This window comes from Mus musculus, chromosome 6, assembly GCF_000001635.26.
Source record: "Mus musculus strain C57BL/6J chromosome 6, GRCm38.p6 C57BL/6J".
NCBI classification, from domain to species: domain Eukaryota; kingdom Metazoa; phylum Chordata; class Mammalia; order Rodentia; family Muridae; genus Mus; species Mus musculus.
The window spans coordinates 83,897,989-83,922,620 of record NC_000072.6 but is presented as its reverse complement, the minus strand read 5'-3'; the positions used below and the strand labels follow the sequence as shown (position 1 = coordinate 83,922,620).

At 40.5% G+C, this 24,632-nt stretch overlaps 1 protein-coding gene across 25 annotated transcripts in view; it reads right to left on the bottom strand.

Moving 5' to 3' along the window:
- Nucleotides 1–24,632, bottom strand: part of Zfp638 (zinc finger protein 638) — a 119,804-nt gene that overhangs the window by 64,251 nt on the left and 30,921 nt on the right. For 4 of the 25 annotated variants that reach the window (NM_001355286.1, NM_001166371.1, NM_001355284.1 and 1 more), the window contains exon 1: nt 8,142–8,268. The exons of 13 other annotated variants lie outside the window; for them this stretch is intronic. The gene's annotated coding sequence lies outside the window, so the exon portion shown is untranslated. Of the gene's footprint in view, nt 1–8,131; nt 8,282–24,632 lie in introns of those variants that run through there. 8 more of the 25 variants (XM_006505709.4, XM_006505708.4, XM_006505714.4 and 5 more) reach the window with 8 other exon arrangements.

Sequence of the window (24,632 nt, the reverse complement as noted above, 5' to 3'; positions counted from 1 at the left end):
GATACATACAATAAATTTATCTTATGGCTTATGAACTCACCACATTCTTTTTAGGTCTATTTCCCCTATGCTACTGTATGCTGTTCTGTTACAACACAATTGCAAAATATATGTTAACTTTGGCACTTAGGGACACAGCTAAGACAATAGTCAGTTAAAACAGTCCAATTGTTCATTTAATCACAAAAATAACATGCATTCTGTGCTTTCTTCCATCTGTTGATCTCTCCTATCGTGCAGACAAATACATTCAGCCAACTCTTTACTGACATTAGTTCTATTATGCTGTGTCTCACAAAAGAGGTACAGTTACAATTATGTGTCACAAGTGCAGTTAGGTAAGTTCCACATTAGATGCCAAACTACCAAAATGTGTCATGTTTATGGAAGTGGTCAAGCAAACACAATCAGAAGCACTAATTAGCATCATTAAAAGTAGCACTGACTTTCCTGATACTTGAAATGGAAAGTGGATCAGTAAGTATGATTCCCAAAGCTGGCTATAGTTGTGCACTGGGGAGAAAGAAAGGCATACAGATCTTTGGGGGCTCACTGGCCAATCAGCCTAGCCTACTTGTTAAGTTCCAGAACAGTAAGAGACAAGGTCTCCAAAACAAGGAGAAGACTGGGCTAGAGAGATGACTTAATAATATTAAGAGGGCTTGTTGCACTACACTAACATAAGGACCCCAAACTCACAGAAAAGTGAGGCATCCCAGTCAGTGCTTTAGGGGATAGAGACAGCAGCATCAATGAACTTGCTGGTCACTAGCTTGCCTCTAGGTTCAGTAAGACCCCACATTACAGTGGGAGTAAGGTGCAGAGTGATAAAATTGGACACAAAAAGGTAGATAGTACCTGAAGAACATCCAAGGTGGTTGTCTGACCTCCATACACAAATGCACATGTACACAAACATACAGACACATAAATAAATGGGTTAGCTCAAGAGAAACTACTGAATCCAAGCTAGAATAAAGAAATCAGGCCCGGGATTACTTAGTCATAATTACAAATGAGAAAAGAGGTGAATGTTTACAAAACTCAAATGCTGTTGAGAATTCACCTTACCAAGAAAGCACAAACACTAAAACAAGACATCCACAATGCAGGAAAGTAAGATCAAGATAAAACAACACTGAAGATGTAGATGTCCAACTTCACATGCTTCTGAGATGCAACTCTATCCTTGTCCGACCTTGTGGTTATATGCGTCCCTCAAGTAGGATATGAGCCAAAAATTGTTTCTATCTGCCTTAAGCAGATTCCAACATCTTAAAATAAGTATTGTGCCTTAAAGTGTCAAAAACCTTAAGATACACAAGAGCATAAAGAGCCCTTAAAATATCAAAACCTTAAGATACATAAGAACATATAGAGCAGCATGGTTTTCAACCTATGGGCCCTTGCATATTAGATATTAATAATTCATAACAGTGGTAAAATTATAGTTATAAAATAGCAATAAAAATAATTTTACGGTGGAGAGAATGACCACACCATGAGGAATTGTATTAAATGGTCATAGCATTAGGAAGGCTAAGAAGCATTGATACAAAGTATCTTTATTGTAAGGAGGAAAGAACATTACTCATGGTTACAAAACCAAGAATAACAGTAGAGAGTGGGGGGTGTGGTGGCGCAGGCCTTTAGTCCCAGCACTCTAGAGGCAGAGGCAGGCGGATTTCTGAGTTCAAAGCCAGCCTGTGAGTTCCAGCACAGCCAGGGCTATAAAGAGAAACCCTGTCTCGAAAAAAACAAACAAACAAACAAACAAACAAACAAACAGAATAACAGTAGGAAAAAAGTTATTTATAAATGGCAATGGTTTAAAAACACTAAGGGGACATGGGAACATTTCAAGTAGGACATCTTTTGTATGGTTTTGACCTTGGGAGGTATGTGAAATTAAACCAATGAGGATGAAAAGGAAAGAAGTATTTTTATCTAAACTAAAAAGAAACTGGTATAACCATAATTTACACAATCACAATCCACTTAAGGCGAAAAGGAAAATTAATGCAAGTAAGTTACAAATCTATTATTCAATTTAAATATGCTCAGTTCTGGGAGAGGTGAAGGAAAGAGAACAAAATTGTATTGTTTCCAGTGATATGGAAGAAACAATTCCTCATCACTGGATATGGAAACAGTTTATTATTATTATTATTATTATTATTGAATTGAACAAATGTTTTTTATAGTGTTGGGAATCAGGGGTCTTGTTGTGGAAGACAAGACATACAAACAGAAAATAGAAGGAAGAAATAATAAATTGAACAGTAATAAAGTCATCGATATAGCTGAGAAGGGAAAGCTCTTCTTGAGTGCTAAGCACCATCTGAGAACTGGAGAGGAAAGGTAGAATAGAAAAGTCATCAGTTTTAAACTATCAGTAGAGAATATCTTCAACAAGAATGCAAGTGTCATACCCAGAATGACTGGGTGATGTGCAGGACATTTGTGTCTTCAAATGTCTCTCCACAACAAACTATTTAACCAACATATGATGAAACAGCGTCACCCATGAAGGGTTGATGGACACATGCAAGTCAGATCTTACACCTATGGTTACTATGTTTAACTAAAAATACCAGACAAGGGTTGGAGAGATGGCTCAGCGGTTAAGAGCACTGACTGCTCTTCCAAAGGTCCTGAGTTCAAATCCCAACAATCACATGGTGGATCACAACCATCTGCAACAAGATCTGATACCCTTTTCTGGAATGTCTGAAGACAGCTACAGTGTACTTACATGTAATAAATAAATAAATCTTTAAAAAAAAAGAATACCAGACAAATAGCAAATAGTATATGAAATAAAAAATAAGGAATAGTATATGAAAACATTCCAGAGTAAGCAAGTATAGAGACATGACAACTACATACTGTACCTGGTCCTAGACCCATCCTATGTTTCAGGATGGAAAAAGTCTATAGAGAGCACTAATGGGTAAAGCAACAAACAGGAATACAGACTAAAGAATTTTATCAGTTAAATTTACTGACATTGGTAACTGTACTACTATAAAACATCTTATCCCTATATACACATGCTAAATATTTAAAGATAAAGGAGCACAATATACAAAATTTATTGTCAAGTAGTGACTGAGAAAATTCATCTTCCTGTCACTCAAAGAGTTTAAATTCACACAATATTAATGATTCAACATTTTTTGACCAACACTAGGCTATATAACAGGGTTTCTCTGTGTAGCCCTGGCTATCCTGGAACTCACTTTGTAGACCAGGCTGGCCTCAAACTCAGAAATCCGCCTGCCTCTGCCTCCGAGTGCTGGGATTAAAGGCGTGTGCCACCACGCCCGGCTTTTAATTGTATTTTGGGTCAAAAGATTACAAACAAATAAAACAAGAGGCAGAAAACTTGCAATATAATAAAGAGCATAGCTGCAAAACTGAATTTGGCCCTCTTTTTTCTACATCATGTACTCTCCCTAACAACTGACTGTTAGTCGGTCAATTACAAAATTCATAATAATCTAATCTTTGGGGAAATTTCCACTGATTTAAACATATCCACCCAGGCTAGGAGGAGTGCCAATTACTGACTTCATACAAAGTTGGTTTACTCCCCTAAGTAAAACTTAACACTATCAACTAACTTTAGAGAGGCAGCACAGAAAACTGTCTAAAAATCTAAACCCTAATAAAAGAATTTTGACCCTATATTCAGTGTTTTGATTCTATTTCTGCTGTTTATTAACAATGTGGCCATAAGCAAGAAGAATGTGATTTGAAATGGAATTTTTGTTTTGTTTTGTTTTTTGTTTTTGTTTTTGTTTTTGTTTTTGTTTTTGAGACAGGGTTTCTCTGTGTAGCCCTGGCTGTCCTGGAACTCACTTTGTAGACCAGGCTGGCCTCAAACTCAAGAAATCTGCCTGCCTCTGCCTCCCCAGTGCTGAGATTAAAGGCGTGTGCCACCACGCCCGGCCTGAAATGGAAATTTTTAAAAAATACTTAAAGATGGCTCAACAAATAAGAGCCCTCACTGCTCTTACTGAGGACCGAGGTTTGGTCCCCAGCACCCAAATGGTGGCTCAGAACCTGGGACCCAATGCTCTTTTCTGGCCCCCCACAGGCACTGTATACACATAGATCACAAACATACATTCAGGCATTCATATGCATAAAATTTTAAAACCCTCACAAATATTCTGTGACTATTAATTAAAATTCCAACTCCTGGCATGCAACAGGCACTCAACACTTAGGTAAGTAAATGAAATGTTTTCAACAGATAGGTATTCTTTTATTAAACTTTGACTAAGGAGTTAGGTATAGCTCCTGAAAGCACTGTGTTGGAAACAATTGTATATTTCTACCTTTCTCAGTAGTTCCTAAAGTGACATCTAGCAGTTCCTGAGTAATTTTAAAACACATTTTTATTCATTTGAAGATTGGAGGGTGTGGGTGTCGTTAAGCATTAGTAGAGAGATCTAAGGACAACTTGGGGAAGTGTGTTACCTCCTTCTAAAGTGGGTTCTGGAGATCAAAGTTGTCAGGTTTGACAGCAAGCAATTTTACCCACTAAGTACATATTTAAAGTTACATCAAAATACATAGATTCAAATATTGATGAAGTAAGGCATTACTTATCTATCATTTAATATTTATGAAGCAAAGTACTTCTTGGCTGAATAGCAGCTGAGGAACTTATAAATGAACTTAAGGGATATATCAAACAATCAATAATAAACTGTTGCAGGTACAAATCTTATTTGGATCCTGACTTCAATAAATTTAATACCTCTATGTAAGGTAGAGGGGAAATTTCAATATTGTCTGAATAGCCAATTAAGAAATCTTTATTAACAATTTAAAAATTTTAATCTGGTAGCAAGCATATGGGAGGCTGAAGCACGGGGACTTAAGAGCCAACCTGAGCTACCTTGCAGAACCCTGTTTTAAAATACAAAAATCAAAATCAAAAGAAAAAAATTACAATTTTCACTAAGTACAGACAACTTTAAAAACTACTTGAAAGTTTAATTTCAAAAAGTATGAAAATAAAAATATAAAGACAATTCAGGACTGGTACAAATTGAGCACAGTTTGATTTCGAAAGACTTGAGAAATCATCGAAATAATTACATCCCAAGTAATCACTAAGCTCACATATGTACCCTTGGAGATATCACTATGTTCCCTATCCTTGTCAATCCAAAACGTATTATTCTTGTTTCTCATAGAAACAATGTGGCTGAGTATAATTCTATACTTTACCTTCTCTCATGATTATTTCCACTATTCTCTTCTGACTTCCTATATATTTTCCTCCCATTTTTATTTTCAACCACAAATAATGGAACAAAGTTAGAACAATAAAAGGTTAGATATGAGAGCTTATTAACTTTAGTCACAGCAAATATTTTATTTGCTAATCTATTAACTATCACATTTCAATAGTCATTAGTTCCTTGAAAAAACAGCTCAGACTGTCAAACAGCACTGTTTCTTAGTACATTATAGCATTTCATTAAGAAACTGAACAGACTTATTCGAAACATCAATGGCAAGGGACAGTGAATTAAGCATGAAATTCCACGTAGGCTCTTGCATCTATTGATTGTGTTCATATATTCAATTGGGGCATCCAATACATACCAGTTACTCAGACACAAAAACTAACAATTATTTAATTGCCACAAAAAAGGGGTCATGCCTGAAATCCTAACACTTGGGAGTTATTGTATACTACCTCTACCTCCAAATTCCAAGGTCACCCTGAACTAACACAATGAGTTCTAGGCTAGTCTGTGCTACCTAGCAATATTGTATAAATAGTCAACAAACTATTACACTAAATTCTGGTAAGTGCAATAAAAGTCATATATGAAATTTATAGATGCAAAATATTTTCAAGTTTGATAGTTTTCAATTCTATTAATCTAGATTCCAGTTTTTAGTTAAGAGGAAGTATCCATAGGCTACAATTTTCTATCAGAAGATGGTACCTAGTCACGTTAATTTTGAAACAAATAAAATCTGATATAAATAATTAAGAAACATCTCTATGAGTCGGGCAAGGTGGCGCACGCCTTTAATCCCAGCACTTGGGAGGCAAAGGCAGGCGGATTTCTGAGTTCAAGGCCAACCTGGTCTAAAAAGTGAGTTCCAGGACAGCCAGGGATATACAGAGAAACCCTGTCTCAAAAAAAAAAAAAGAAAAGAAAAAAGAAAAAGAAACATCTATATGATGAGGGATAGGAGCATTCCATACTGGATCTCAGTGTACTAAAAGAAAGGGCAAACAAGTAGTGCAAGTTTACAAATAAGAAAACAAAAGTTCGGAGGCTGGTGAGATGGCTCAGTGGGTAAGAGCACCCGACTGCTCTTCCGAAGGTCCAGAGTTCAAATCCCAGCAACCACATGGTGGCTCACAACCATCTGTAACAAGATCTGACTCCCTCTTCTGGTGTGTCTGAAGATAGCTACAGTGTACTTACTATAATAATAAATAAAAAATCTTTAAAAAAAAAAAAAAAAAAAAAAAGAAAACAAAAGTTCAGAAAGACTAAAACAACTAAAGTCTCACACATAATAAGAGCAAAAAGGATTTGAATCCATAACTTTTGGTTCCAAAACCTATTCTCTGCCCATTAGACTCCTCATTTTTATTTATTACATAAAAACCAAAGTCTCAGAGATCTTAAAACACTCTTACAACACCCAGAAAATGATGACTGAGACAACCTTTTTTAGAACTAGAATTTATGGTAAAAAGCACATTCCATAACAAATGCAGAAAACTACAACGTATTCAATGTACAAGGTTATGTATGTGTCATGAACACATTTGAAAACCAGCTAATCAAAACAAATGAAGGAGATTTTTGTAATTTCTTTCAACTGTTTTATCTTTACCCATTGGTTCCTACACAAATGATAAGGCGGGGAATGGTCTAGCATATTTTAGTATATTACATTTTGGATTCTACAAATATGAAAGTACACATTACAGAATATGGAAATATAAAAGTCAAAATTTGTAAAGCAGCTTGAGCCCACTAAATCTTAAGTGTATAATCATTAATAACATTTTGAAAAAATGTAATAAACAACTTTATTTTTCTGTGTTAACAGCTTTACATTAATTTTTCTTGTAATCTTTTTCCAGTCTGTCATTTTAAATTTCTAAAATTAAGCAGTAAACACAACTCCCCTGAAAAACAAGTTAACCCATCATACACAAAATGAAGAGAGGGAGAATTTTATGTGAGAGTGAACAATTTCCAAACTGGTTAGGAAAGATTGACTCCACATGGTCGGGTGGATCCTGGTAAGAAGCTTTTCTTCAGAACTTTTCACATTGAGTGCGCCTTCCAGAATTCCCAAACTGCCAAAGGGTAATTTTAATATTAAATAGCTCGAGGCTACAATCACTGTCAAGCTCAAAGATTTTGTAATACTGAGACTCCCTCATAGGCAATTACTTCAAACAACAAAGGACGTCTGGCACATCCTCGGGGATGAGAGTCGGTGTACAGACCTCTCCGCTCTTCCCCAAGCTAGGAACCACACCAACACAAGCATGTATCCCCACATCAGTGTTCACGACTCCTCTAAGAATGTGGAAGTGTCACCGCCATTTTCGACGACATCCCAGGGCCGACAATCTCGGCTTCGGTGCTCACTGGGGCGCTTGGCCCACAACAGCCCGCACACCCCGCTCCCAGCCCCCTGCAAGGAAGCTCTTCCAGCCCGACTAAGGGCGCACGCGGCCCGCGGGGCTCCGAAAGGCGCTCGGGCACGCGGCGGTCTTCCCGCTAGCTGTCAGGCCTGGGGAGCGGCAGACCCGCGGCGCTGGGGAAGGGGCAGCCGGACTCCCCGAGGGCGCCGCCCGCTCCTCCTCAGAGCAGCAGCATCCGGCGGCTGCGCCCACGGGCACTGCGGCGCGACGGCGCGGTCGGCGAGTGGCGAGGGGAAACAGGCCACGGCCGAGGCCCACCCGGGGTCCCTCAGCTCCACCCGCCCCGCCGCCGCCATCTTGTACGCAGCGGCTGCGACACATACAATAGTCGACCGCGACCTGGCAGGGACCGCTCGGGGCCTGCGCTAAGGACCTCTGCCTTCCAGTCCCCGGCTCCCCGCAAGGCAGCGGCCCTACCTATGCCTACCGACTAACAGCTGGATCCCATCCGTGCCCCACACAGTTTAGCACTCGGCCTCCAGTCACCGCGATGAAGCAGCTACCGCCTCCATGGGACTACACGCATGCGCATCTTCGCCTAAAGCCCTCGTCCGCTCACTGCGCCTGCGTGCCTCAGGCTCCGCGTTCTCCAGAGACGCTGTCGGGGGACAAGGCCGCCCTCTGCCAGAAGGGGGCGATCGCCAGCTATGGCTGGTCCTACACCTGCAGCGGTCTGGGTAACATCACTCAAGATTTTAGAACCTGCAAACCATCCCTCTTCTCTTCCATGAAGCCTTCTCTGATTACTATTCCCTCAGTATCACAACGTAACATTCACTTATTAACATATTCTCGCTTTTACTGCTCACTCCCATCGCCCCCTTTTTAAAGAAAAGGTCTGGAACTTTGAACTCACATAGATCCCACCTGCTTCTGCCTTCCAACTGTTGGAATTATAAGTGTGTGCCTCCACACCCAAGTACGTTGTAGCTGTCTTCAGGCACCCCAGATTAGGAATGGTTGTGAGTCACCATGTAGTTGCTGGGATTTGAACTCGTGAGCTTCAGAATAGCAGTCAGTGCTCCTAACCACTGAGCCATCTCTCCAGCCCTTATCTCCCACCTCTTAAATGGGAAATTACACCGTGCAGTGTTGGTACAGGCCTTTAATCTCAGCACTTGACAGGCAAGATGCAGGCAGAAATCTGGGAAAGAAGCCAGCCTGGTCTACAGAAGATGTTCCAGGACAACCAAAGCTACACATCCCTGTCTCAAACAACACAAAATAGATAGAATAATAAAATGGGAAATTAGAAAGGAATAAAAGTTAAGGGCTGAACTGATTGATGGCTCAGCTGTTAAGAGCACTAGCTGCTCTTCCAGAGGTCCTGAGTTCAATTTCCAGCAACCACATGGTGGCTCACAACCATCTGTAATGGGATCTGATGACTGCTTCTGGTGTGTCTGAAGACAGCTACAGTGTACTCATATACATAAAATAAATAAATAATTCTAAAAAAAAAGTTTAAGTCAAAAGACTAATATTGAAAAATTTTTATATCATTTCAGAATTCAAAAAATAAACTACCTGAGTGGTGAACATCTATAATCCTGATTGATTTTACCCATGAAAAAGATTGGGCTAAAATTTTTTTAACTGTTTTCTTCAATGTTCTATCTTTTTAAATTGACTCAGTTATGCCAATATAAGCTAGTTCAAAAAAATTAAAGGACTGCAGGACAGTGGTGAACTGCCTTTAATCCCAGCACCTGGGAGGCAGAGGCAGGTGGATTTCTGAGTTCGAGGCCAGCCTGGTCTAGAGTGAGTTCCAGGACAGCCAGGGCTACACAGAGAAACCCTGTCTTGAAAAAAAAAACAAAAAACAAAAAAAAACAAAACAAAAAAAACAAACAAACAAACAAAAAAACAAGAAATTACAAATTAAAAAAAATAAAAATTAAAGAACCATCCTCCTCGGTGAAATTTTTAGGAGTCCAGTGGTGTGGAGCAAGCAGAGATATTCCTTCCAAGGTGAAAGGTAAGTTACTGTACCTGGATCCTCCCACCATCCAGAAAGAAGCACAACGTTTAATGGGTCTATATGGACTCTGGAATGAACTACAATCCAGAAAGGAGTTGTAATGCTGCAGCTGTCCACTTCTTGGTGGTGCAGGTATAATGTTCAGGACTGCCAGTAAGCCAGGTCCTAGACTTCTCTCCCTCAGTCAACAGATCATAGGGAACCCCCCATAAGGCTTTAGGTACACGCTTGGCAGCAGACAGCTAGCTCAATTGGTCCAGTCTCGAGGATTGTTCCAGCCAGAGCTTCAGTTATGCTCTGCACTTTCCCATCACATAGGGATTGACAGCAAATGATAAAGCTAGCTTTCCCAGAACTTGGCCCATATCTCAATTTTCTTAGGGCCCCCAGAGGATGCCCTCACCCCAGACAGCTGGAGGCAATTTAAGAGAATGATAGCCTCACTCCCAAAAGGTGGGGTGGGTGGTTTTATGGTCATTTCATGGGTGATGGAAGTTTGTCATCATTAAAGGGGGGTTGATCACAAGTTGTAAATGGTCGTGATCAGGAAGGAAACCAAGTATAGGAGGTTAGATTCAAGGATCTCCTCTTTTTCTCTTTATCCTTTTTTCTCTCCTACCTAGTGTTAGGGGGAAGGGGGGGAAGAGGGGATGGAAAAAAAGGGGGGAGATATAGGAATAATAGGACAAAAGGGTAGATTATTGAATCAACTTTTGAAATAAAGAGCATCAACAAGCTAAATATTTAGATTGGCTTAGAGTTGTATATATTGGTAGAAATTTAAGGTTCTATTTCATTACATATATTTCATGTACTGTATGTTTTGACTCCTGTTTAAGGTATTGTACCATTGCAACTCATTTTAAAATGTGATGTAAAGTTCTAGGCCTTAAAACCTACTATTACAAACTGTTTAGGATAATTAAGAAATGCAAGTTAGTAGTCAATCAAACTTGTGGTCATTATGAATACTAGTTTTTTTTTAATTTCAAATTATTTTTCTTTTATTAGATATTTTCTCTATTTACACTTCAAATGCTATCCCCTTTCCTAGTTTCCTCTCCGAAAATCCCCTATACCCTCCCCTCTCCCCCTGCGCCCCACCCATCCACTCCTGCTTCCTAGCCCTGAATGCTAGTTTTTTAATTACAGAAATAAGTTTTATTTAGCCTCCTGTAGATGTTTTCAAAGTTACACAGATAGTAAATAGCTTGAAACAAGCAATGTCTGCCTATTCAGATATACCTTAGATAGATGGTATTTAGACACTTCAGAGATCTGTAGAATGTGGCACTTATGGGTTTTTTATTAATAAAAGGCTTTTTGTGACAATGAGACAAGTCAAGTCTGCTCTTGGCAGCAACGCAATAATACTTCAAAGAAGATGATGAGCATCCAAGAACCTCTGCATGGAATTTGCTTGAAATGTGGCAAAGCTAGACACTGGACAAAAACTGCCCTTGCCTTAACAGCATACTGTCCAAAACTTGACCAAGAAAGACACACAGGAAGATGACTGCAGAACTTTGCCAAGACAAGGTAGGCCAGTCTTCATAATTCCTGATTTAGAATAGTCTGTCAGATATTCTGAACCAACAGGCCAAAGATGGATGCTCAAATGTTACAGAAGAAGTTTGGGTGGCTGACCAGGCAGCCAGCAGTCTCTGTCATTTCTATAGTTTGGAAGCTGCTTCTCTGTACTTCCTGTTTAATCAGGTAATATTTATATTTCTCAGATCTCTAATGGGGTCCAAGACTACACAGTTATAGTCAGACATTATGCTTAAGTTGTTTAGAATTTAAGAAAATGTTATAAGGTCTAAAATGATGTTTTTAGGTTGATAAATGCAATGCAAGTTAATGATAGAAAGCAATTTAGGTATACAACTTCAGACTTGCCAAGATAGAATAGATAATACAGTATTTCCAGCAAGGTTCACAAATACATGTTGACTGGACATTGTGAATGTCATTCTTACCTAATAGTTCTCATAATAGTTCTTATTCTACATAGTTTATTGTTGTTAGAGAATGAGCCTTTTATTGTACTAAAAGGGGGAGATCTTGGGAGATTCTTTTGTTTCTCTGTCCTTCTTCACCTGCCAAAGGCATTCTCTGATTAGCTTTAATAAAAATCTGATAGCCAACCCTAGGCAGGAAGTGAAAGGTGGGAGAAAGGCATGATGGGAAAAAGATAAGAAGAAAGGATTCAGCAAGTGTGGTTGATCTCTATCACAAGAAGAGAATAGACCAGGTCATGGTGGGATGTAGGCAGAATTAATCAGGCTAGAGGAGCTGGGAGGTAGCCCAAAGTTAAATGCCTAAGCTTTTAGAATATGTAACAGTCTCTTATTTATATAGCTGGAGGGTCCATAGAAGTTAGCAACACATTGTCTGTCTGTCTGCCTGCCTGTATGCCTCTGTGTGTGCATGTGCACATGTGCATGTGTGGGGGCACATGTGCAGAGGTCAGAAGACAATATGCAGACTCTTTTGACAATGTTAGTACCAGGGATTGAACTCAGATAGGTTTGGTAAAAATTGCCTTTATACATTGAGCAATGTTGGCATCCCATCTTTAAAATATTTTTATTGGTATTTTAGTTGTGGGGGGCTATTTGGGGGAGTTCTCTGTATAACCCTGGCTGTCCTGGAACTTACTCTGTAGACCAGGCTGGCCTTGAACTCAGAAATCTGCCTGCCTCTGCCTCCTGAGTGCTGGGATTAAGGCGTGTACCACCACTACCTGGCGGGTTTTTTTTGTTTGTTTGTTTGTTTTTGTTTGTTTGTTTTTTGTTTTTTAAGAGTTATCTATCAGCAGTTTTCTCTAGAGGTTTTAAAATTTTGATTTTGATATTTTTTTTCTCAATCTTCTACAATCAATTTGATCATTTATATTTTTCTGAAAAGTATTCACTACATTTAAGTTTTTAAAACATTTCTCCACATTTAACCAAAGTAATCCTTTAAGTCTCTTTTATGAACTTTTTTTCTTGTATGCCAATTCCTTATATGAGTATTATCACACCGCTTTATCACCTTCTAATATACTTAAAATTTATTTCTGCTTTATGTTTATATGAGAGTTCCTGCATGCCTGTGCTCTCAGAGGACATCAGATCCTCTGGAACTGTAGTTACAGAGGGTTGTGACCTACCACATGGATGTTGGAAACAGAATCATAGTCCACTACAAGAGAAGCCAGTGCTCTTAATGGCTGAGCTGTCTCTCCAGCCCCCATCATTAATTTCTTATTCTTTGATATAGATAGATAGATAGATATAGATATAGATATAGATATAGATATAGATATAGATATAGATAGATATGTAGATATGGATCTTTCTTCATAAGCAGAAGTCCCATGAAATCAGAAATATTTGTGTTTTCCTCACTTTATACCAAGGCAGTAGAAAAGTTAGTAAATATTTGTTGAAATCAGGAATGACTGACAGGTAAAATATATCTGTAGGTGCACATGTGTGTGTGTGTGTGTGTGTGTAATTATTGAGCATCATTTCATATCTACTAGCCATGGCCTTTCCCTCGTTTAAAAACCTTCACTTCAGCTAGGTGTGGGAGGTACACAACTAAAATCCAACTCAGAAATAGGCTGAGGTAGAAGGATCTGTACTCAAAGACCAGTCTAGGATATATAATAAATTTGAGGCCAATCTGAGTCATAGGGTAAGACTCTGCCTCAAATCATTTGTTTACAAAAATTTTTCTCATATCTAGTGACTTGATTGTCTCTTAACAGAAGATAATTCATTTTTAAAAAAATGTTTAATTTTATTATTTTAAATTTTGTATATGTGTGTGTAGGATAGTGTACACGTGAATGCAGATGGCAGAGAAGGCTAAGGACATCAATTCTTTCTGGAGCTGGAGTTACAGGGCGTTACCTGATCTAGATATTGAGAACTGACCTTCAGTCCTCTAGAACAGTACACACTCTGATCCAAAGGCATCATTCCAGCCTAGAAGGTAATTCATATATACAAAGAATATTTATCTTCCATAGTGTGTTGGTGATAAAGTAGTGTACATAGCTGCCTTCCAAAGAATATTTATCTTTTGTTAAATGTTGCATTTAGTTTCTCTCCTTTAATATTTTCTGTGTCTCTGCCATTATAAACTTTAAATTTTCATGCAATCAAATCTTTGCTATAGTCCCAGTATAGCAGATTCTTTGTAATCTAGCAAGCCTCACCCTATCTCTTCTGTGATCATTTGAAGAGGAATGGCCCTCATAGGCTCATGTATTTAAATGCTTGGTCATCAGGAAGCAAAGCGGCATTAAGAGGATTAAGTGGCCTTGTTGGAGGAAGTATGGTGCGTCCCTCCCATTGGTTGGGCTTTGGGCTTTCAAGAGCCCGCTGCAGGGAGCAGAGATTGTTTCACACTCCCTCTCTCTAGAGGCCTATGGATCAGGGTGCGCTTCTCAGCTACTGCTCCAGCCCCTGCCTGTATGCCTCCATGTTCTCTGCCATGATGATAATAAAGCAAGCCTCTGAAACTGTAACCAAACCCTAGTTAGATACTCTCTTTCTATTCTTCGAGACATGCCTCATATGGTATGTCTTCACAGCAATAGGATAGTGACTAAAACAAGTTGATACTAGGGACTGGGGTACTGCTGCGGCAGGCCTTACCACGCTGTTTGTTGGAAGAGTATGGGATTTTGAACTACAAAAGTGGTTGATCACTTTAAGCAGAGCTTAATGGGCTATTCCTAATAGGAACACAGAAGACAATGTTGAGGGCAACTTGAATTGTGGGGGACCAGCTCAAGAAGTTTCAGAGGGAAAGAAAATTTATAGGTAGCCTAGAGAGTATTCTTGTGATATTTTGGCAAAGGATGTGGCTGCTTTTTGTCCTTTTTCTAAAAACTGCTTAAGGCTATACTGAAGAGTTTTAGATTAATGACATTGGAAGATTGGCGATTCCAAAACAACCTAGCCTTGACTGTGTCATTTGGTTATTAGTAATCACTCTTATGAAGATCTATAATAAAAAGGAGCAAGGTGGACAAAGAGAAATAAAAAAAGTACAGTTTGGCATGAGAAGGAGCACTAGCACTGGGAAGTATAATGGCGCTAAGACCAGTTTTCAAGGAGATAAGTTAATTAAAAAAAAAAAAGCCTGATGCTAAATGGGATAAAGGGAGTAGCAACCTCACAGTAAGACCCCACCCAGCTAAGCTTCCAGCTTGGGAAAACCACCAGCGACAGAAAGCTGATGCAAAAGTAACTGAAAGAAGAGACCAAGTTCCAAGTTCCAGCCCAAGCAAGGAGTAGAGCGTGACAGCTCCTACCAGGAGCACAGGTTCCAGCATCTCCTCCCTGCCCTTCCTCTCTTCCCTTTTGGAATGGTAATGTAGACCCACTGTGTGCTGGGAGTGTCTGCCTTTTGATTTTATGAGAGGTTATGATTAATGAGTCTCAGAAAAATTGAATTTTGGGTTTTTAAGTAGTATTAAGACTGTGATAGACAGTGGAAAATTTTCAGTTGGATTGAATGCATCTTTGCATTATGATATGGCTACAAGCCTATGGAGATCAGGGAGTGAAAATGTGGTAATTCAAATAAAAAAGGCCCCCATAAACTCATATATTTGTGTGATGGTTTGTATATCCTTGGTCCAAGGAGTGGCACCATCTGGAGGTGTGGCCTTGTTGGAATAGGTGTGACCTGGTTGGAATAGGTGTGTCACTCTGGGTGTGGGCATAAGATCCTCACCCTAGTTGCCTGGAAGTCAGTCTTCCACTAGCAGCCTTTGGATGAAGACATGTAACTCTCAGCTCTGCCTGCACCATGACTGCCTGGATGCTGCCATGCTCCCACCTTGATGATAATGGACTGAACCTCTGAAACTGTAAGCCAGCCCCAATTAAATGTTGTTGTTGTTGTTGTTGTTGTTGTTGTTGTTTTATAAGACTTGCCTTGGTCATGGTGTCTATTCACAGCAGTAAAACTCTGACTAAAACAATTTGAATTCTTAGTCACCAAGGAGTGAAACTCTTTGATAGAAGGATTAGGAAGTGTGGCCTTGTTTGAGGAAGTGTGTCTTTGGGTGGGGGTGGGGGGAAATTAAGGTTTCAAAAGCCCAAGCTAGGTCTAGTGTCACTCTCTCTCACTTTGCCTGAAGATTTGAATGTATCTCTCACACTTCTACACCTGGCTGCTGCCATGCTCCCTGAGACTCTCCTCCCTGTGGCCATGGTCCCTGCCATGATAATAATGGACTAAGCCTCTGAAACTGTAGGCAAGCCCTCACCCAAGAGTTGCCTTGGTCATTGTGTCTCTTCACAGCAATAGAACAGTGACTAAGACAACTTACAAGAGCAAATACCCAGAAATTATATAAAATTCTTCAAATATTTCTAAATTTTATTTACCTTAGGTACCTTGAATTGTCAGCTCAACACAGCCTTAAATCATCTGAGAGCCTCAAATGAGAAATTGTCTAATAACTACTAGGTTATTAGACACGTGTATCTGGATGCATTTGTGTGTCTGTGTGAGTCAGGGGGTGGAGAGTGTTGTACACACGAGCGCAGATGCCCAAGAAAGCAAGAGCCAACATATTCTCCCAGAACCAGAGATACAGACAATAGAAAGCTGCCTGGCATGAGTACTGGGAACTAAACTAGGAGCTGTCTTTATTATGATTGATGTAGGAGGCCCCAGCCCACTATAAACAGTATCATCCCTGGGCTGGTGGTCCTGGACAATATAAGAAAGCTAGTTAAGCCCATGAGGAAGCCAGCAAGCAGTGTCACTCCTATTTATTACTACATGGTTCCTTTCTACAAGTTCATCCCTCCAAGTTTCTGCTTTGACATCTCTCAAAGATGAATTGTGACCTGGAAGTATAAGCTTAATAAACCCTTTCTTACCCAGGTTGCTTTTGATCAGTGTTTGATCATAGCAATAGAATGCAAAGTAGAATTCCATCACAATTTCCTTGCCTTGACATTTAAACATTTAAACAATCTAACATTTTTTTCTTGGCCTAGATCTAATTTTATGTTCTTACAAATGAATGAAGTCAGTCCTGAGAATTTCAAGTGTTAAAAGCAAATCATTCTTTTGCAGTAAATAATGTGTATCTTCCCTTTAACATAAATAAAGGACAAGGGCCAGTGAGATGTTTAGCTGGTAAAGATACCAGCTGCCAATTAGGACAACCTGAGGTTGATCCCTGGAACCATATAATGGAAAGAGCAGACTGACTCAAGCAAATTCTAGCCTTCATACATGTATATGGTGGCATGCAAATTCATGTGCACAAACACCACACATACCCTTGCTAAAATAACTACATGCTTTGTTTTTGTTTTCTTTTTACAAAACTCACAAAACTCTCTAGTTCCTGAATGCTGAGTTCACAGAACTAATGTGGATTAATAATGTACCTGTTGTCCTGATGAATCAGTGCCACTTGGTCATTCATTTACTAATCCAGTAAATATGTATTAGACGTGGTTTTAGTTACACTCATTATGAATTGTGACATCCTAAAAATCTTGGATAAGGAGAAATTATATTTCCTAGGACTACCTAGGACTAGTAAATTCACAGAAACAAGCTTTAAAAGGCAAACTACCAGTATCCTCCTTCCTAGGTCCCAACTCCCTAGGAGGTCATATTCCACACCCCAGGGTCAGAGACCAGGCACCCAAGAATCATCTCGATAGCTAGGAGCCAGGCCTAAGCTGCTCACCTTGCACTCCTCACTGTGGGCTCTCCCTCCATCCCTCCCCTGACTACCACAGGTCTGACTGAGGTGTTTCCACACGTGTCATACTTCCTGTCTCTAAGACTTACATGTCTTAAATTCTGGTAAATTCTGTTTCCTGGGCCTCACCATCATGGCTATTCTTGGGGCAGCACCTGACTGACCATCTTATAAGAGAGCACAGAACAAAATGCCACTATGGGGAGTGGTGTTGAACTATTCTTGGCATCAACAAGTCAATGGCAAATCAAAAGGCAACACTAAGTCCTGCAGTCAGAGCACATGAGACCTTGCACAGGAAGATAGACATATCTTTGACAGGTATATATGTCCAAGAAATGTTGTGTAGAAAACAAAAACAAGCTCCAGAAATAGAGAAAAGGGAAGGCTATAGGCTGTCAACTGAAGTAAGATGGCCAAGGATTACATTGCTGAGGAAGAAACATTTGAGCAGAGAACTGACTGGGAGGTATAAATACATAGCATAGACTTCTGAGAGGAAAAGTGGTTAAAACAGAAAGCTCTGAGAAGAAAGCCAGCTTGGCATATTGGATGGCCAGTCACAGCTTGCGTAAGGGGATATAGGAGATGGGTGGGTGAATAGGAGATGGGTGGGTGAATAGGATAAGGATGCCAGGAATGCCATAACAAAGTGCCATAGACTGGGTAGCTTAGCAGGAGTCAGAGTCAGGAGCCACAAAACATTTTAGTTAACAATATACTGCAGAATATTTGATCACACTCTGATCCCCAAGACTGTGAAATTACTGGGGGTAAAAAAAAAAAAAAAACTTCTTAGTTGTGATGTGCTTCACCCTTCGCGCACACTTTTAATTCAAGAGCTCTCTGCTTGAATATTGTAAACAGGATTAAATAAAGTCAGCCATAGGACAAGAGACAGAGCAAGCAACCAGCTGACAGGAAGTGAATATAGGATTATTAAGACAAAAACAGAGTAAGAGAGAGTTGGGAGTTGGATAGATAGATGCACAGGAAGTAGAGGGAAGGGCATTAAATTGAAAGGAGGCTTTTTTGAGAGATATGAAAGAGGGGCATTCCTTCTGGAACATCAGATGAGGAAGAAAGTCAGTGTGTATTTTCTCTGCCTCTCTGAGCTATTATCTGGCTCCTGAAATCTTCATTGGTTAAAACTGAACACTTGAGATTTTGTCAGAAAATAACAACAGTAAGCCATGCTTGTTTTTCGAGACAGGGTTTCTCTTTATAGCCCTGGCTGTCCTGGAACTCACTTTGTAGACCAGGCTGGCCTCGAACTCAGAAATCCACCTGCCTCTGCCTCCCAAGTGCTGGGATTAAAGGCGTGCGCCACCACGCCCGGTGGCAACTCTTATAAACAAAATTAACTGGGGCCTGGTTAATAGTTCAGAGGTCTGGTCTTTTATCATTATGGTGGGAAGTGTGGTGGTACACAGGCAGACATGGTGCTGGAGAAGGATCTGACAGTTCTATATCTGAATCAACAGGCAGAGGGAAAAGAGAGACACTGGGCCTAGCTTAAGTATCTGAAACCTCAAAACTCATAACAAGTGACATACTTACTCCACCAAGTCCATACCTCCTAATAGTCTCACTCCCTATGACCCTAGGGGGACCCTTTTCATTCAAATCACCAAAGTAGTTATAATATCATCAAGGACATGTGACTTGTATAAACAACCTATGACTGCTACCATTTAACAGTATGCAAACTTATATACAGCACATGAGTGACAACCAGAAAAAGTGATTAATATTGTTTGATATCTTTACTATATTTGTTAGTATTATTTTATGTTTTATTTTTTCAGACTGTGTTTCATCTGTAGTTCAGGTTGGCCTCAAATCTATAACTCTCCAGCCTCAGCCTCCCAAGTGTTGGCATTGCAAGCATGTATGATCATTATTTAGAATACACCCAGCTTATAAAAAAGCTTACTGTCTGACAGCATTCCATGACACATCAGCAGCAGTTTTGTATTTACTTAGCATTTCTCATGTATCTAGCAGATGCTTAAGTTGACTGACTGATACTATCTAGTTTTGTGCAAATGTATACTGTTTTTTGCAGTGATAAAATTTCTCAGAAATTTCCTGTTATTAAGCAATGACTGTATCTTACTTAGTTCTGGAGGTCAAGGTGTCAATGGATTTGGTTCCTCTGAGGCCTTTGTCCTTGGTTCTCACTATTTTTTCACATGGCCTTTTCTCCATTCACAGCACCCCTAGTGTCTCTTCTTCCTCTCTCAAGGCCACGGATAACATTGATTTAGAGCCCCATCTTTACTAATTCATTTAACTTTAAACCCTTTTGTAAAAGCTTAGTTTCCAAGTGCAGCAACTTTCTAGAGAGCACTAGCGTTGACTTCAACACATGAATTCAGGTGCATATGGAACAGGTAAGAACACAACTTAGTTATAACTATAAGGGCTTTAGCAATGGAAGGTTTAAGGCAAAGAAGTAATACAGCTGAACCAATATTATAGTGAGTATTTATTCTATGCAAGTATTCTATGCACTGCAAGACAGGGCAACAAACAAAATGAAGTTCTTACCCTCAAAGAATTTACCTTCAGTGGTATGAAATAATAAACAAATAAATATAGTCATGATATAAAATATAGATAATTTTCCATTTCCAAAAGAAAATGGGAAATAATGAACAAAGAGTTAGGGGGGTTTTTATACAGGGGACTCAAGGAAGCCCTCTCTCCGAGGAGGCTGCATCTAAGAGATCTAAAGGAAGCCATGCAGACATCTAGAAGAAGAGTTTTGGAGCTAGAGAAGCATCAAGTGCCAAGTCGTGGGACTCGCTAGGAAGCCAGGTCAGTTGAGAAAGTGGTGGAAAAGAAAGAGGAGGAGGGGACCCTATGAGAAAGTGGTGGAAAAGAAAGAGGAGGAGGGGACCCTATGACATAGAACACTTGACCTTATAGGACACTTGTGGTAACATAGACATTGAATGAAACACTGGAACCTCAAGTCATCTCTCTGCCTCACTTTATCCTAAATTCACTGGAGTTCAGTTTTCTAGTATGTAAATGGTGAAATGATTTATAAAATTTGCATCTGAAAATCTTCGGTAGCCTAAAAGATGGTCATAAAGACACCATTTTCCTACAGACTCTTATATCCATGATAATCCCAATTTTTATGCTTCCTAGTCACTTTGAAAATTACTTCAATAAATCCCATTTAAAACTGTCAATAATCTCTGCCATGCATTGGCTATGAAGTGTACCTGTCCTAGTTAGCTTCAACTATCCATACAACACTGAAGGGTTAATGACCTGAAAGTCTCAGGTGGACTGAGAGCTCTGAACAGGAAAGCTGGCTTCACTGATAAGATCTGTGGGCTCTTAGGTTCCAGCACACTTCTGCTAAGAGGATCATAATACCTCTTTTGAGTGGTTACCTACCTCTGAGACTGGAGAAGAACTGACCCGCAAAAGAATCTTCTAGAAGTCCCCTTTTTGCCTTATTTACATAAAATATCCAAGCACCCCTCTGCTCCTATGCCATGTCATGTATGTACAGTCTCTACTTCTGCAGAGAGACTGTGGCTCTTCAGTTGTTCCGATTAAAAAAACAATTCTGCTTCTGAAGCTGCTGGTCTCTTTTTTTTTTTTTTATTTCCACTTCACCTCCATACATTACCATTTAACAAACACAACCTAGACTCACCTTTGAAGAGTTTCAGTTAAAGAATTTCTCAGATCATACTGGTTCGTTGGCATGTCTGTGGGGAGCTGCCTTTGTTGTTAATTGATGGGATATATTAAATGAGACTGGCTGCATCATTCCATGGGCAAGTGTTCCTTGTCTGTCTAAGAAAGCTAGCTAAGCATGACCCTGCAAATGAGCCCTCAAATATCTCTTTTCACGGTTTACGTGTGTAGTTGCTTGGGTGTGAGTTCCTTGATTAGAAGTAATGTGTAAAGCATCAAGCAGGCCTGCATTGAGTTCCTGCCTTGACTTCCTTCAGTGATGGACTTTGATTTGGAAGTACAAGCTAACTAAACCCTTTCCTCTCCTAAGCTGCTTTTAGTTAGAGTATCTTATCACAGCTACAGGAAGGAAAGACTAGTGTCCCAAAAAGTTCAAGTATTAAAGAAGAGGTCTTCAGCTGGAGGTGCTACTAAAAGATGATGGATCATGAGGCTGCTGATTTTAACCACTGGATTGGCTCCATTGAGGGAGTCATAATTTGATAGCATTAGTGGGTATTCAAGTGAAAACTAGAAGGTGGTGATTGGTTAGAGGAAGTAGGTCATGTAGGTATGGGAGTCATGCACACATGGAGGTCAAGCCTTGAAAGGTGTCTGGTCCCTTCCTCTCTCCATCTCTCTCTGCCTCTTGTCTATCATGGGGTTAGCCACTTTCCTCCACCACAGACTGCCTGCCACAATGCTCTGCATTACTACACACAGGTCTTAAATGCTCAAGCTATGCCCCGTGTGAAACATATCCAGTCTCTTCCTTGCTGCCTGTGTGTGGATCAAGATTTAGAACTCTCAGCTCCTTCTCCAGCACCATATCTACCTGGACACTGAATTGCTTTCCACCATGATGATTGTGGAACAGTGGACCATGCCAGAAAACTTAGTAAGGTTGAGTGGGTTCAGAGTCCCTGGCACCCAGGCACCCGCTTGAGATAGTACGCAGCTCTCTGCTAAGTTCTCCATGCTAATGAGGTATTTAGAGGCCTTGAGGGTTTAGCCAATAAGCTAGGACATTCTTTCCTGCAAAAGGTATTTAATCTCTGGTCCACCCTAAAAAGCTGGTATGCACCCATTTTCCACAATGAACAATCAATAAACAGTTTAGAACCAACTATGGGGAGCATGGAAAAGGCCTTTGCCAACAGAGCTGTGCTGCCTAAACCTCCCACAGAAGGTCCCTCTGTGCTCCACTAAGCTAAGGACCTCTGCTGATGAGCCAAGCTGGAGTGCTTCCCCTGCCCCTGGCTCTGGCCTCTTTGCAGGCCCATGGACCACCGCCCCCCTCTCTACTCTGTTCCCAACTCCCTGCGACCCAGCAGCATCTCTGGATGTCCATGAATTTGAGAGTCACCCACCCTGGGCTCCTCCCTGTGGGCCTGTGGGCACCAGCCCTTGGTTATTGACTCCATGTGCTTTCCAGCAGGACTGGATGCCCGGGAGCTTGGGAACCCCAGCTTCAGCCTCCCACATCCTAGGGCATTTTCCCATCCACTGAAAAGTGTATCAGCGCTTTGCTCAAGATCAACACCCAGCATGGACTGTGCAGGGTAAACACAGTCATGCTCAGCGTTTAGTCTGCCTAGGACCCCAGCAGCTGGGCAAAACACAGACCCACATCTGGTGCCCAACTAACACATACCCCAACTGGCAACCCAGAGACCCACGTGTGAACTCCAGATTAATCAAGGACTGTGAGTAACCCCTGGCACTAGCCCCAAAGACCCAATCTAAAACAGGCATTCTGTCTTCTTCCCACTTTTGTTTTCAGATGGCGCTACTACACTGACCCCAGTCCAAATCCAGAAAATCCAATGGACCATTAACAAAAACGCTGATCCCCACTCCCTCCTCTCTGCTTTATTCCTTTGCTCTCTGCTGCTGGCTCCCTGCCCCTCTGACTTTTTAGCAGCACTCTCTGGATCTTGTTTCAGACTCAACCTCTGAAACTGTAAGCCAACCTCAGTTAAACGTTTTCCTCGGTAAGAGTTGCCTTGGTCAGGGTGGCACTTCACAGCAATGGGAATCCTGACTAAAACACCACGCAAGAATTGAGCCTCTCTCCAGAGCTCAGATTCTGCATGTTCATCAGTCACAGCTCAGTGCCTGAAAGCCTTAGAGGAAAGAACCGTCATCACAAACTCCCCCATGATCTGCAAATAGAACAGGACCCTTCTTAGTAACACAGTAGCTCATCACATTTCAGTGCAAGTGCAAGTGTCCTAATGAATAGGATTCTGACATTTACTGTTCCTCTTTCTTCAGAACCCAAATCTAAGTATTAGGATAGATAGAGGGTCATTTCAAAAAGTGTGAGAAGCCCATATGAATTTTCTATTATACAAAGGCAGATAAACATCAAGAAACCTAGTTGGAGAGATGACTTGGTGGTTAAGAGTATTTACCAATTTTGTAGAAGACATGGGTTCAATTTCCAGAACCAACACAGTAGCTCACAACCCTCTGAAACTCCAGTTCTAGGGAATCCGACACTCTTTCTGGCCTTCACAAGCACCAGACATGCATGGTGCACAGACATACATGCAGTCAATCTCAAGTATATATAAAATAAAAATAAAGTTTAAGAAAGTAACCTACCTTCAAATTAATCCTTAACTTTTGGAGATAAGATGCCCCAAGGAATAAGATATAAAAAGTCCAAACAAAAGTCAGAAAATACCCAGTGATTTTTCTGAGTATTAATAGTAAATGCAATGGCAACTAGATATCAGTTTGCCTCTATTTGTTAGAATGGCTTTTAAACACAATCACACATTCCTTAGATAGACTTCGCTTCAAGAGTTGAAACCTTATTACCTTCTTTAGAATGTGAGGTAGACTTTACTTTTTAATGAAGAAAAGGTAGTAGAAAGCACATTAAGTGATACTCAAAGCTACTTCATAAAAGGAGAGCTGTTGCCTGCTGCCCCTCTTGGGTTCTTTACTCTAGGGAAGATCAGTAACTAGATACTAAATGACCTCCACATAGTCATTAAGAACCGACAATGGAGACTCTCAGAGGAGGACTTGCTTCTGTCCTCAAGCATAACAGAGTATCATTAATACTGTCAGGGACTGGTACTTGCCCATGAGATGGGTCTCAAGTTGGGCCGGTTATTGATTGGCCATTCCCTCAGTCTCTCTTCCATCCCCCACTGCTTGCATTTCTTAGACAAAATAAATTTTGGGTTGAAAGTTTTGTGGGTAGGTTAGTGGCTCTATCTCTCCAGTGGGGTTTCTACCTGGCTTCAGAAGTTAAGGTCACCCCTCTATTGATTCTTGGGAGCCTCCCTTATCTCACATCTGTCTCTTCCAGGAGATGGCCCCCACCTCCTCACCCCTGTCCATTGTAGATTTCCATGGGCATCTAGCCATCTCTCCTCTCCTGTCCTTCCCCATACCTAATCCTGAACCGCCCCCCATTCCCTTTAACATACTCTCTCCCTCCCAGTTCCCTCACTCGATCTGCCTCTTAT